Raw genomic sequence first — 15071 nt, forward strand, 5'->3', positions numbered from 1 at the left:
AAGGTATGAAACCATAACATCATATATAGGAAAACAAAGAGCTCTTGTCATTAATATAAATGGAGTGAGTTTCAACCAAAAATAGGTGTTGATCCTCTAAAAGAGTTCCTCGAAGATGACTTGTCCTTGTCACAAAGTTCACCTCTAATCACCCAAATGCATGGGAAGATATCTCTCACATCAGCAACATAAGGGTAGAATCACTCTCCAAAATTAACCCCCTTGCCTATGGATGGCAGTAAATATATAGGTGAAGGAGGTAGTTCATGAATTCTTATCCTTTTACGAATTAGGGCTTGAGATCCACTCTTGATGGGAGGATCAGATTAAGGGATAAGGGATGAAAAATCAAATGTAGGATAGGATAGGATTCTAGAGTTTTATCTGAGGTAAATGGTTACAACAAATCCTGGAAGCTTCTAGAAGAAGAGGCTTCAATATTCTCTCTCTTTTCCCCAAATTTGTAGAACCAATGCAATTGCATAATGGAGCAACTTGTAGGTGATCAACACAATACACAATGGAGTAACTTGGTTATCAACATTGTCCAGTAGGAGGCCAGAGAGCGTTGGTCCTTAAAATGACTGAATGAAGGTGTTTCCAGGCATAAACTCAAGGATAATAATGAGTCATGCTTAGGGATTTGTGGTATGTTTATGAGAAGGAGGTAAAAGTATTTTGATTGATCCAATTGAAGGCCTATTGATCAAATGTGAAAAAATGGCCTATAATATATTTCCCCCTAAAGCGCAAAGTTAGAAATGATAACTAATGACTGAAGTGCTTTACCTTGGGACAAGTCGAGATCAAGAACAACTAGAGAGATCATTATCTGTTACAATACATTTATGTCATGGGATATTTTTTGAGGGAAGCATACCCATACTCAGCACATAAGCTAATCATTACATGTACAATGACAAAAATGTCCATGGAAGACTAATGGTGGACCCATGGCTGGATGAATGTTTGTATGATCGTATCCATCATACATTGTGATCTTGAATTACTCTTGAAATCACAGTCCCAATGGATGAAACTAGATCTGGGGTCTTCTATCTCGTTCACACGACCAAACAATGTACATGTCTAACCATGCAAATCAACGAGTTGGAGTCGAACACGGTAGATGCCATCGGCTAATGATGTAAGCCATTAACAGATGTGAGAGAAACCAATGATGATGTTAATGGCTCTCAAGGTACTCTAATACAATCTATATGGTGTGAATAAATGAGTTGATGTCAAACACCACACAAAATATTTCAGTCGAAGGCCAATGATGAAAACATGTCACCGAGAGCGAGGAAACTGCCATCGATATATGAAAGAACCAAGGTACCAAAGGGTGTTTCTAAGTCAGGTTCCTAGATAATGAACTAATGTCAACAGGAAGTGACCCGTCATAGGAGGTCCTTGATTTATTCCGGCATCAACGACATGAAACAAGTATGATGATTTGAGACAGAATGATCAGAATGATGTTGATACAAAACTGGATCAAGAAAGACAAACATGGAATGAAAGTTTAAGAGTATTATAATGGATATTAACTGAATGACCTCTCTTAAACATAGTGGCAACACTGAATGGAGTTGGAAAAATTAACCCAAAACCAAAAGTGGAGGCTTTGAAAATGATATGATAAACCAAAAGAAAAGTAGATTTGCCAACCCAAAAACTAAGGAGATGAAGTGGAAGAGTGTCGTTTTCAAGAGCAACTCACTGCTATTAGAAAAATGGAGTACCCTATTTTCCCAATTTCCCCAACCATATTGGTCAATTCCTCTTTATTTTTTAAGAAGCTTGAGGAGGATAACATATTCTTGATATGTAAGTCCATTGTTCGTATGAATCCCTCTGAGAATATTTAACGAACCTAGAGAAGGAGTGGTTTGGTCCTGTCATGAATGACGAGTCCATCATTGTTTGATGTTTTAACGAGTCTAGTGAAGGTATAACTCAACATATTTTTCATGTTTATAGAGTTTGAAAAAGAGGCAAAAAAGAAAACTCTAGATGTTCCTTTTCGTAGATAGTCCCTTAGGTCCAAAAAGGCAGAAAATAATACCCAAGAGAACCTCTTAGCCATGTTTGACTAAGGTATCCCTTTTCTTTAGTTAGCCTATGTATGGAGTCCAAAAAAGTGACAAAAGTATACTCCTTGGTCAAAATGATATGTTCAAAACATGGCAAAATCCCTCAAAAAGTTGTCGATCTGCTCATAACATCACAAAAGGATTAAACATACCTGTTTCATCCTAAACATAGATTGTTACTAAGTCAAAACATTAAATGCAAATAAAATAATGGAAGAAACAACCATGAATACCCAAAATGACTATTCATATTTAACATTTCAGAATTACCTTCAACAATGAGATTTATGAGTAGTTTTTTCCCTCAATCTTCTACAACTAATTGTGCTCATCTGGTCGATCATTTCAAGTGTCGTCACTTTCAGGTAGGAGATAAGACCTTTCTCTTTCAATTCATGGTTCCATTTTATGATTTCATGCAATTTTTTGGTATTTTTGAGGGCCCTGGGGGTTTAAAAAATTTCCCTAGGACCAACGCAGGCATAAGGAGTAGAAAACTACTTTGCACCTACGTGAGGATACATTGTAGGTAGGAGGTGCAACGCTCTGTCTTCTTCCTTTGGGGTGCGTTAAGTGCAAATCCCAAATTTGTTTTCTAGTTTCCCTTCAAATTTTCTTATTTTTTTGCATGGAAAGGATCCTAATGAGTCTCTCTTTGATGCTTCAGGTATTCATTAGTATAAAATGGCTTTCATTTGGAGAGAAAGAGAACACAAAGAATAGGATTTAAATGCAACTAATGATCCTGCTACCATCAGACACTAAAGGATTGTGGATTGTTGAAATTCTTCTGGTTTCCTGGTATGAGGAAAAAAATGGAGCTACTAGAATATCTTGTTCATTCATGGGATGTGAAAGCACAGGAATTCCAGTTTGGAGAACATATTCTCAAGATCACAATAGATGACATATTTTCTGACTAGTTTATCTAGTATAGGTGCCCCCATCTCTCTGCTAGGTGGGAAAAGGAGTGGAGAAATAGTGAAAGACTACATCATTACTACAACAAACCTTGATCCAAACCAATTAGAGATGGAAAGATCAATAAAAAAACATGTAACCTATTTTCCCTTATGAACGATCTTGTTCATTATGCCCAGATGGCAGTGCTTAGAGAAAAAAATATTCAACTGGAGTGAGGGGTATTGGTCAATATGAAAGAACAACTTAAGCAAGAGAGGGAAAGTTGAAAAAAGTTTGATACAATTCCATCTTAGTCTCTTTTTCCCTAGAATAGATTCCACTACTTCAGCCTCAACATATTACACTTGAGCCCATTGATCTGAGGGTACCATAGATGAGAAGGTGGATAGATCATATATCCCGACATGCAGGTTCATTGACAATTGTATTTTCACCAGCCTTCTTTGGATGGCTACGCATACAGTTCATTATGGTCAATGATTATCCGTACACAAGAATGGACTTTTGTGATGACCCTAAGCTCGTGCTTCCTGAGGGTGAGCAATAGGATGTTATAGGTGAGATATTTCGACCATTTGAAGTTTTGAAAGTTCTAATTTTATTTTTTTTTTGTGTTTTTGATGTTTCTAAGACTTAAAATATTGATTGGTAATGCAAATATTGGGCCTGTTCAACTGATAGGTGCTTCATATCTCCATTGTGCATAATAATAGACACAAGGAGTAGTAGAGCCAACACAGGTTGTTGTAGTAGGATGTGATGTGCTATGAGATCTAAATGTAGCCGAGATCCTAACTGAGGTGGAGTGTGACATGGAGGGGTTGACTCACGGGATTGATGAGACCGCGATTGACTAGGTTCCATTGCGAATTCAGAAACACACCTTCGAAGTGCCTAGCCGTATTGGTCGACTATTACACAAGATAGCAATGTAGTGGTTTGTTTACATGACCACTTTGATTAGTATACTTATATATTTTCATGTAGTTTGTATATAGGTCGTGTGGCCATATGTGTCTCAGGAACAAATTTTGTAAAACCAAAGTTTGTATATATATATATATATATATATATATATCTTGAGTGTTTCTATGTTCTTATTGTAGTTTCAAGGATGTGATGTGTATTGAAATTTATTTACATTTGTTGAAAATGTTTATCTAAAACATGATTAGCAAGTGCATTTGTCAATGTATTCATATTTCTAGAAATGTGTTCATATTGTATGAAATTGAAATGTCTTTCTAGAAGACGAACCCTTAAAAACATACGCAAGATGGTAGGACTTCTATGTGAATAAATATTAGTAACTTGTAGTACCATGAGTTGTGAGTCAAGTGTGACGACTAAACAATGGATACCATGTGAAATAACATCATATATTAGTTCGACCACTACGCTATACTTGACAACATTGTTGGTAGAGTGACCAAAACAAATCCCTTGTTGACTCACTAACTCGCCACTTGTAGAAAAGATAGCCCATCCCGCATAGGATAGGTTTTGAGTACTACGACTAACACCATCAGTATAACCAAAATGTGGCTCAAGGGATGCCAACATATGAAAACCAAATGTAAAAGGAATCATCAAAAACCTTAGGAAACTCTAAAGAGACACACTGCAAACACACATACCACACCTATAGATAGTATGTACATAGTGTTACTATGCATGAGATGAAGCATAGTTTTTTTAAGGTACAACCCATTCCTACGCTATGCTAGTGGAATTCCATCGAAATTGACTAACTGATAGGCCCATTTTTCAAGGACACACTTGACAATATATGGACCTGGCCACATAGGTTAGAACTTTCATGAGCCTAACTTATTAGATTATTGGTCATATAAAAGAGCAAGGTATCCTTTTGAGAAGACACAAGGCTTGATACTTTTGTCGTATTGTGCCTTGATATGTCCTTTATGAGCTTCATTAGCCTTAGCAGCATCATGTTGTGTTTCATTTAATCAAAGCAAATGTAAAAGATGTTCCTCTTCTATAGAAGTGGAAGGAAGAAGTTCGATAGCTAGTTTCAGCGATGGAATCTCACATTCGATTGGAATGATTGCTTCTAGACCATAAACCAAATGAAAGGGTGTAAATATGGTAGTATTCCTTACTAATGTTCAGTATGCCCACAAGGAAGCATAAAGGATCAGATGTCAGTCTAATTTATTGACTCGTGCCATATGTTGAATCATAGTTTTAAGAACTTTATTGATAACTTCAACTTGTCCATTAGCCTGAGGATAGTAGGGAGTGGAACTTCCATTGGAGAGTCCCAACTTAGCAGTTAATTCGACCATCTTATTATTATGGAAATTCTTTCCATGATCCTTAACTATGGCTTATAGAACACCAAACCATGCAATAACGTGATTGAAAAATAAGTATGCAACTGTTTCGCCAATGTTGTTAAATGTAGGCATCACCTTTACTCACTTAGTAAAATAATCAACTACGACAATGATATAACCATGTCCCTCACCCGAGTGAGGGTTATATGTCATGAAGTTGATAGCTCATTTCACAAACGGTCCGATGGTGATAATGGGATGCAATTGAGTGGGTGGAGCACGGGTCTTACGATCATAAATTTGGCTTGCATAACACTTATGTACAACGATAATGTAGTCTCGAGAAATGGTAGGCCAAAATTAACCAACACATAATATCTTCTATGCAGTAGAGTAGTGAGATAAATGACTACCACATGCCCCTGAGTAGCATTCGTTCAAGACTTTCTTGACTTCCTCATGCGTGAGGCACCTTTGTAAAATCATATCAATGCCACGTCTATAAAAAGTGTCACCAATGATGATGTAATACTTGGCTTGGTATCTAATATGTTGTTTCTCGGAGTTAGAGGTATCAGAGAAGAAAGTTTGGTTCTGGAGATAAATCAGAATATCTCCATACCATGGGTCAAATGACAAAATAAGAAACAACGACTCGTCAAGGATATAATTGTTAGATGTCGATTCAAAAGCAAGGAAAGAAAGGTCGCATATAAGCTAAATGAAAACTAAGGTTTCTTTGACTTGGATTTGATGAATTGAAGGTAAAACTCTTGTACGATGATGATCCATTTAGAGTATTTCCCCCTAAAAAATTGATGTGACAAAATTTATGTCATAAGGTTACAATCTGAAACTATCATAGTTTTCTAGAGAAAAATGTAATGGCCGAACCTTTGAACAACTTGAAAGGCTGCAAAAGCTAACTTTTCTACGTGGCTATACCTGATCTCAGTATTATTGAGATTTTGAATCATATAGTAAATGGGGTGTTCTATCCCTACATCGTATTCTTGGACCAGAACCATTGCTATAGTAGAAATGGAAACAGTAAGATACATGAAATAGTCGCACAGGTAATTAGGGGGATATAATAGAGATGCCCGAATCAGAATATCTTTCAGGGCATCTAACACTTTATGAGTTGCGTTATCCCAATGGAAGGCAACCCCTTTGGTAAGTATGCAAGTGAATCCTTTGGTCAACTTTGCGTAATTTGGGACGAAACATTGAAAGAAGTTAGCTTTCTCTTGAATTCGTTGTAACTGAACAAGTGAAGAAGGTGTAGAAAAGTCGATGATTGCCTATACTTTCAGAGGATCAATACGAATTCCACGTTTTGAAATAACAAAACTGAGAAGTTGAATAGAACTAATGCATAAAACGCATTTGTGTCGATTCAGTTAAATATTATAGTGTCTACATCGTAGGAAAATAGTCCTAAGATGCATCAAATAATTAGTTTGATACTTTGAATGAGCAGGGAGATCATCTAAATAGGTTTGCACGATATGTTTAATATCATGAAAAACATAATAGATTTCCCGTTGAAATGTAGCCCCAAAATTCCTCGGACCAAGTGGGAGTTAACAATAGGAAAATGTACCCCAGGGACAAATAAATGCAGTCTCAGTTTGATCTGATGGGAGAATGATGATTTGATTATATCCAGAGAAGCCATACATGAATGAATAAATTCACAACTAACGCAGTCATCAACAATATGGTCGATGAAAAGGGTTGGGTAATTGTCCTTTAAAGAAGCACAATTCACATCCTGATAATCAACGCATACACGGATTGTCCCCCGTTTCTTCATCACGGGGACAATAGTCAATACCCAATCGGTGAGAGGAATGGGGTAGATGAAACCAACACGAAGGAGTTTTTCAACTTCACTCTTTATCCTGATAGCCTTCTTTCGATGGATCAGATGGAGGCGATGTCAAACTCATTTAGCATCAAGATACATTTTAATCTCGTGCACCATCATTTTTCGATCGATACTTGGAATTTTTTCATAAGTCCATGAAAAGACATCATGAAACTCCTAAAATAGGGATTTATAAGTCCCAATCTCGGATGCAATGTGTATATTTTTGACAATACCTGGTTTAACATAGATATCAATAGGTATAGTCTCTTCGATATTCAAGATATTCTTCTCCGAATTAACTTCGTGGATATAAATGGAACTCGTAAAAGATTCAAAAAAATTGGGTAGATACACATCACTGAGATTATTCTCGATGGAATCTGATAAGGAGGAATGATGGTGATGATCCTCCCATGACGCATCATCTGGCATTGTGAAGTCCATGATGATCTCATCGGTAGAGAATACACAAGAGAATGGATGAGAAGACATGCCATAATCCAATGATTGATCAACCCAATTGATCGAAGAAAATGTATGGGCCACACAAGCAGAATAGATAGATTCATAATCTAGTTCAATAGGGCTAAGCAACATTCGGTCGAGAAAACTATGGATGCTAGTTTCATTTGGTACGATCCATGGATCAGTCTGGAAAATAGAAGCTAATATCATATTGATGTAAGCAATCAAAGATGATTTGTTGGGAAGAGGAGGAGGAGGAACCAAAAGGTTTCCCATGAGCAAGGAATCCTTCAATAATCCAATGCCGGCATGCTGATAGGAATGTAGATCTTCCCCTACAAGCGGGGCACTTCTAGTAACATGGGAATACATGGTGAAAAAAATGAGTTGGTTAATGGCCATAATCCTGCACTTATGAGGAAGGGTGAACATACGGAAATAAGTCGAAATCACTGAGGCAATGGCACAAAACCATGCATGACCTAACAGAAGATTATAATCAAGAGGTTCATAAATAACTTCCACTTCTATGGATACAATCTTTCCCCCTAATTCTACTTGTAAGGAATTCAGAATACCATAAGGATTATATGTTCTCCTGTCAAAAGACTTGAATGTGGTAGGTGACTGAGTCAGTTGAGGTGAACCAATTGTGCTCCCTTGTCCATAATAGAGCGATGAATGTTCTTACTACGGATGATGACCTGAATGATATAAAAAATAAAATTGGGCTGGAAGGCAAGGAGTATAGTTCTCATTACTGAAAACAACTAGGTTGGAATATGATGTATCCACACATCCGATAACTGACAGAAAAGCCTTTTTTTGGGTAGGGTAGTTTTGCAACAACTCAAGAGTCAACATAGATGATGGAGACCGAGAAAGTCCTCAATTAAATTATAATTTTAAGTAGCCCTGGGACGAGTTTTGAAAGAAGACTTATGAAAAACACCCTTTGGAGGCTTAATAATAAACTTCATAAGAATCATGGGGATTGAGCTACTACAAGTGGTAGAAGAATCTCGTACTTTCGGATATATATCAGGTGCTATAAATGCTACCTTCCTTGCTTTAATTCCAAAGAAATCAAACTCTTGCTCCTTTTTAGACTTTAGACCTATTTCTTTATGCAACTCTGTACACAATTTGATTTCTAAAATTATAGCTAACTGAGTTAAAAAAATCCTTTCTCCATATATATGTCCGAAGAAATTTGGTTTTCTTCCTAACAAAAAAAATTCAAGATGTTGTTGCAATTGCCCAAGAGTGCATACACTCGATCAAATAAAAAAAGCAAAAAACATGCCTCATGAAAATAGATCTTCTATGGGCATATCATCGAATAGATTGGGAATTCTTGTGACTGATTCTTCATAAAATTAGGTTTCTCTTCCAACATGTAAGATGGATAATGGCTTGTGTGACGTTGACATCAATGGCAGTTTTAATCAATGGGTTCCCTACATATTTCTTTCAAATGCATAGGGGTTTGAGACAAGGATGTGCTCTCTCCCCGTTACTCTTTATCTTGGTAATGGACTCGTTTAGCAGAAGTGTAAGTGCAACTTAATCAAGGGGTAATATCTCTGGATATAGGGCCTCTTCCACTATCTCAACTACTCACTTACTTTTTGTGGATGATGTCCTTGGTTTTGGAGCTGCTAAGCTTTCTGAATGGGAAAATTTACATCAAATTTTAACTCAACTTAGAAGGGCCTCTAGACTTGTTATTAATAAAGATAAGACTGAGCTTATCATTGATGGGGAGGATGTAGTGGCCAACCAACAAATTGCAACCCTATTTTGGATTAAAACTATTTCTCTATCCTTTAGTTTCAAATATTTGGGTTGTTTCCTCAAGCTTGACAACCAGAGGATTTTGGACTGGGAGTGATTGGTTATTAAAATCCAGAAGAAGCAGTCTCAATGGGATCATAGGTGGCTGGTCCTTGGAGGAAGGGTTATCATGATAAAATTATTCCTTCAAGGCATCTCCGTGTTTTGGATGAACCTTTTTCTTGTGCCTTCGAAAATAATCAACAAAATTAATGCTATTATTGCCAAGTTTTTGGGGTCCGGAACATGAACTTCTAGAAAAATTCACCTAGTCAAGCTGGATTCAATCACTCACCCTTTAGATGCTAGTGGGTGGGGTATGAGGCATGTGAAGCGTTTCAATCTAACTCTTCTCACTCGTAATCTATGGAGGTTTTTAAATGAGCAAGGTATTTGGAGTTAAATCATCCACGATAAACACCTATTTCAACAAAGTTTGGAAGAAAGGATTATTGTGGGAGCCCCATTCAAGCAGAGGAAATTATATATTTGGAGTAGCTTGATGGCTACTAGATGTCGTTTTTGTGGAAACCTCAGGTGGCTTGTAGGTAACGGTGACAAGATCCTTATTGGACTGGATGCTATTAAAGGCATGTTTGGTGATCATACTCTATCCCCACAAATCATCCTCTCCCTTCACCGTATGGTTATTCGTCATCTTGTTGATCTTAAGCATTAGTTCCCTAATCAGCTTCCCTCCTCTTCTTGGCCTCATTCTTGGGATTTGGGTCTCAGCATGGCTTTCGAAGTCAAATAATAACTATAAATAATAACTATACAAATAATAGCAACTGTGCATGGGGATTTTAGGGTTAGGGTTCATCGAAAATAAAAAATGTATTGACTTTTGTGAATGTTTAGAGTAGGCTTTAACACCACACCTGAGATCTAGGTTTAGGGCAGGGGAGTTTTAGGGTTAGGGTTTATGATGAGCAACTATGACTGTCATTCGTAGCTATATAGGCCTCGACAATGGCATTGATTAACATAATAAAATTGGGGATGCTAAGTTGTGGGTTACGATAAAATACCTGGGTCAAACCCTGTAGATTCCATCTCTACAAACGAGGATGATGGTCAAATCCTGTAGATGCCATCTCTACAAATGAGGATGCTGGTGTGGTTGCTGGATAATTAAAATCGTTGTTGCTGATTCTCGTGGATAACCATTCAATTCGATTCCATATAGATATCAACTACCCTCCAGACATGGAATCGATTCCATATCGATAACCATTCAATTGTTGTGATCACTACAATAGTGTAGACTTTCGACTTTTTGCAAATTCTTACAATATAACAAATTTTATTTCCACGATTCGTGAAGGCTTATGAGCTACCTGAGCGAGTGAGCAAGGGATAATAAAATGAGGCCATAAATCTTAAATCAAATTCACAAGATGAGTACCTACAACATGACCAGTTTTATTCCATGATTCCTGGAGGCTTATGAGTTACGTGAGGAAGGCAGAAAATGAGGCCATAAATCTTAAATAAAATTTGCAAGGTAAAGGTGGCCGGCCATGATGTATCGATGACACTCTCAATGACATGTTGATCTTGAGAAATTGAAACCGACTTTTGATCTCTTGAAATAGACCATCGGACGCAAAGATAATATGAACACGGGGCCATTACACACCCACATTTATGACAAAGGTGCACAATTAGAATATTATAACACATAGTCGCATACCTTAGTTTCATAAGTTTCAAAATGCAAAGAGACATTAGTTTCATGCCTTTTTGACATTAATTTTTTAATTTCATTTTTTCTTATCATTTTTTAGCCGGGGAGAATGCCAACAGTCAAGCTTTTCATGATTAAATGATGGGATAACTGCATGTTGCGAATATGGAAGGAAAACTGTTGTTCCATCCTATATTGTTTCATATTCTTTTTATTTTATTTTTTAATATTATTTTTGTTAATCCTCATAAGTGGAGATAAATGACAGTAAAATTCTAATCTCATTTGGTAAAAAACTAATTTACGTAGGATTTAAACACCTGATTTAGATATGCAAAGAAGTTATGGCTTTTAATTTCAGTGATTGATCCACGACGTAGGAGGGACACCTATCCGCTTAATGACTATCAAGATGGAATGAGATCTAAATTTTCATTTAATAATTGACCAAGAATACAATATAGCATAGGTTCACCAAATTTTCATGTAATAATGGATGAAGAATATAATAATTGACCAAGAATACAATATAGCATGGGTCCACCCAATTTTTATGTAATTATGGATGAAGAATATAATGGCAAGTAATATTTAACAGATAATAAGCTCCTCAATACTGTCTGGCTGTATATGCCGATCCCTAAATAATATATTTGTTTAAATCTAACTGTGAACTGGGAAATATGTAGCACCCAATCTAATATGGCACAGTTCTCCTAGAATGGTTAGAAGACATGTAGTTTATTGATTGACCAAGTATACAATATAGCACAGGTCCCCAAACTTTTCGTTTAATGATTGACCAAGAATACAATATGGCACAGGTATCGAAGAATACAATATAGCACAGAAGATATGGCGTTTAATGATTACAATATGGCAAAGGTCTCCAAGAATACAATACAGCACAGAAGGGACGGGGTTTAATGATTAAATATGGCACAGGTCTCCAAAAATACAATATAGCACAGGTCCCCTAAATTTTGATTTCATAATTAACCAAGAATACAATACGACACAGGTCTCGTGGACTGGTTAGAAGAGACGGGATCGTCGTTTGGCACATTAAAATTACTTGCCAATTTCCGCAACTCGTACTCTTCTAGGTGTTCCCGGTCCGCCTTGAAACTAGTGGTCACAGACTTCCCTCTTCCTGGTTCGTACATGAAAAACTGAATGACAAATACGATTGATTGGAAACTTTCGCAAGCTCTTCGCATGTTTGAGTTTTGAATAAATGTTTGCGTTAAAACAGGTTTGATTTAATCTTCGTACAATTAGGTTTCGAATAAATGTGTAGTCATTTCCTTACTCTAATATTTATAAAATTATCTATAATTATTTACTTTAACATTTATAACATCATCTTTAATTATTTATTAAATCATTTAAGATCCCTTAAAAGATATCCAAATTGATGCATATACCCCTTAAGTTTTCCAAAATAGCATTACTCATTTGCAAAGTAGAAGTAAAACACCTTTGGCTTTTACAGGATAGAACTTCTTGCGACCATGCACGCAATGGTATTCTTATTATAAATATGAAAATACAATCAACATGATTGTAATACTCTTATTATAACTATGGTACTACATAGAAATCGGTTTACTAACGATGTATTTTATGTAACGACCAGAGAATTCAGTATGATAAACTTCTAATCAAGGGCAGAATATAATGTTGTAATTAGCAGCAAGCGTGGGTTTTAGTGTCATCAGTGGGATATAGGTAGGCATCTGGGCACTGGTCCATTTTGCAAGTCAGTGCTTTGCAGCTACCGTCGGAGGGAGTTAGGGAGAGAGGGACATTGAAACCATCAATTACAGAGAGGTCATAGAAATCTTGATTGTTGCCCCCATTCAGAGTATATTCAACCAGCGTTGTAGGAGACTGTCCCGAGAGCGTACAGCTGAGCACGCCACCGCAGTCACCAGTGCTGCAGCTTCCTTTACCAGAGGCATCGAAGGAGCATCCAGTACGTCCCCAAAATCTACCTGAGCTTGTTCCTGCGGGCACGTCAACACTCCATGATTGACCCTGCCCCAACGCTTGACCGCCACCTACGGGAATTCCTGCGGCCCATACCGTGTATGAACACTGGTTCTGGATCACAAACGTCGCACCCGTAGCTCCTGCAGTTACAAAAGCAAAAAAATATTTCTTTATGATATCAAATATTTCTTTATCATATCTGAACGCATTTACGTACATAAAATACGATGCAATGCAGTCAAGGCATTACTGTAACCTTACCTTGAAGACAAACGTTAAATATCACAGCTAATGTATTGCTGTAACATAAATCGAAACTGCTAATGTTCTTGCCCCCATTGCAACGTCCACCACCAAGTAATTAAACACAGCTACAAAACAGCGCAATACAACGAAGGAATTGCAGTTGAGCTTATTTGATGTTGTATACCACGAATGGCACTCTATATATAGGCGGGGCTAGCCATCCCAATCTTGGTCTTAGCGTAGCGTATACTGCACGAAATTCTTATGAAGGTTGATCCCCCCTAGTTGGGCGGCGTGGGATGAATCAGAAGGCGCGCTAATCGCTCCTGGACATCCGGGTTTGTTCCAGATGTTCCGGGTCTTCTTAAACTAGCGATCACGAAATGCTTATCCACACTGAGAGTGTGGAAAAAATTACTAAGACACAGGATAAGGAAAAAAGCGTGACGTTGATATTTATTTGAGTATTTCATGAACGTTTTCCTATATAATTAATTAAAATTAATTAATTTTATTTTTTTAATCAAATTTTAAAATATTTTCGAAATCTACAATTAAATAAAAATTAAAATGTGAAAATATCACTACCAACTTGGTAACTCCCTCACCTTGTACTGTTGTAATGTTCCGGGCCGTCTTGAACTAGCCCTCTTCTTCTAGAATATGCCACGAAAAATTATCCGCTGGAGTGTATGACTCACTATCAAGATTTCATTCAATGATTCACCAAGAATACAATATAGCGCGTGTCCCATAAATTTTCATTTAATGATCGCCCAAGAAACACAATATGTCTGGACTTGTTAGAACAGATCGGTCGTCGTAATCTTCCAAATATCCACGCTTAGGATTGACTAACGACTATCGAGATTGAATCCAGAGCTTTGTATGACTGACTATCAAGATTAACTGACGACTTGAATTTTCATTTAATGATTCACAAACCATACAATATAGCACGGGTCCCCTAAATTTTCATTTGATTATTGGTGAAGAATATAATATGGCACAGGTCTCCTGGGTCGTCGTTCGGTACATCACAATTGCTTCGTAAAAACGAGTGACCACAGACTTCCCTCCTTCATTTTTCATTTTGTGTGTGAAAGGCTTAATTTTATTTCCTGTCTTCCTGGTTCGTACATGAAGCTCTGAATGACAAATAAGATTGATTCGACACTTTCATATAGTTATGTTTTGAGTATGGATTGTTTTTTTGAAGGTTAAGTATTTATTATATCCACCGCATATAGTATTGGAACTTTTGTTTTTGATATTATATTAATTTGTTTTTTCTTTTACAGTTCATTCATAGTTTAAAATGGGAATTCAATTTTTGTTATTTTTTATTTTATTTAAATTTATTTATTTGTAAAGTGATTGGTTGAGGCCTTATTATTAGTTTATTTTGGTAACTTCTATTTTTCTATTAATTACTAGTATTTTTGTTTTAAGTTTTATTTATTTTTTATTTAACTTTTTTTATTTTTTATTTTTTACATTTTTTTCTTAACTCGGTTGAATTTATTTTATTTAGGTGTAGTTTTTATAACTTCCGCTTGCAACATATATCAAGAATTCAGGAAATTGTTCTTATTACAAGAAATTGATTTTCTTGAATTCAATATTACGGGAGCGATTTT

General features: G+C 36.5%; 1 long non-coding RNA gene across 1 annotated transcript; it reads right to left on the bottom strand.

The window, feature by feature from the left end:
* Positions 1 to 12693: 12693 nt before the first annotated feature.
* Positions 12694 to 13751, bottom strand: LOC149206995 (uncharacterized). The gene is made up of 2 exons (XR_016251976.1): positions 13447 to 13751; positions 12694 to 13325 (listed from the first exon to the last, which is right to left on the bottom strand). It is a non-coding gene; the product is annotated as an uncharacterized LOC149206995 (long non-coding RNA).
* Positions 13752 to 15071: the final 1320 nt, after the last annotated feature.

This window comes from Pinus tabuliformis, chromosome 1_2 (genome assembly GCF_031772625.1).
Source record: "Pinus tabuliformis cultivar Carrire ecotype Pingquan chromosome 1_2, CPIR1, whole genome shotgun sequence".
NCBI classification, from domain to species: domain Eukaryota; kingdom Viridiplantae; phylum Streptophyta; class Pinopsida; order Pinales; family Pinaceae; genus Pinus; species Pinus tabuliformis.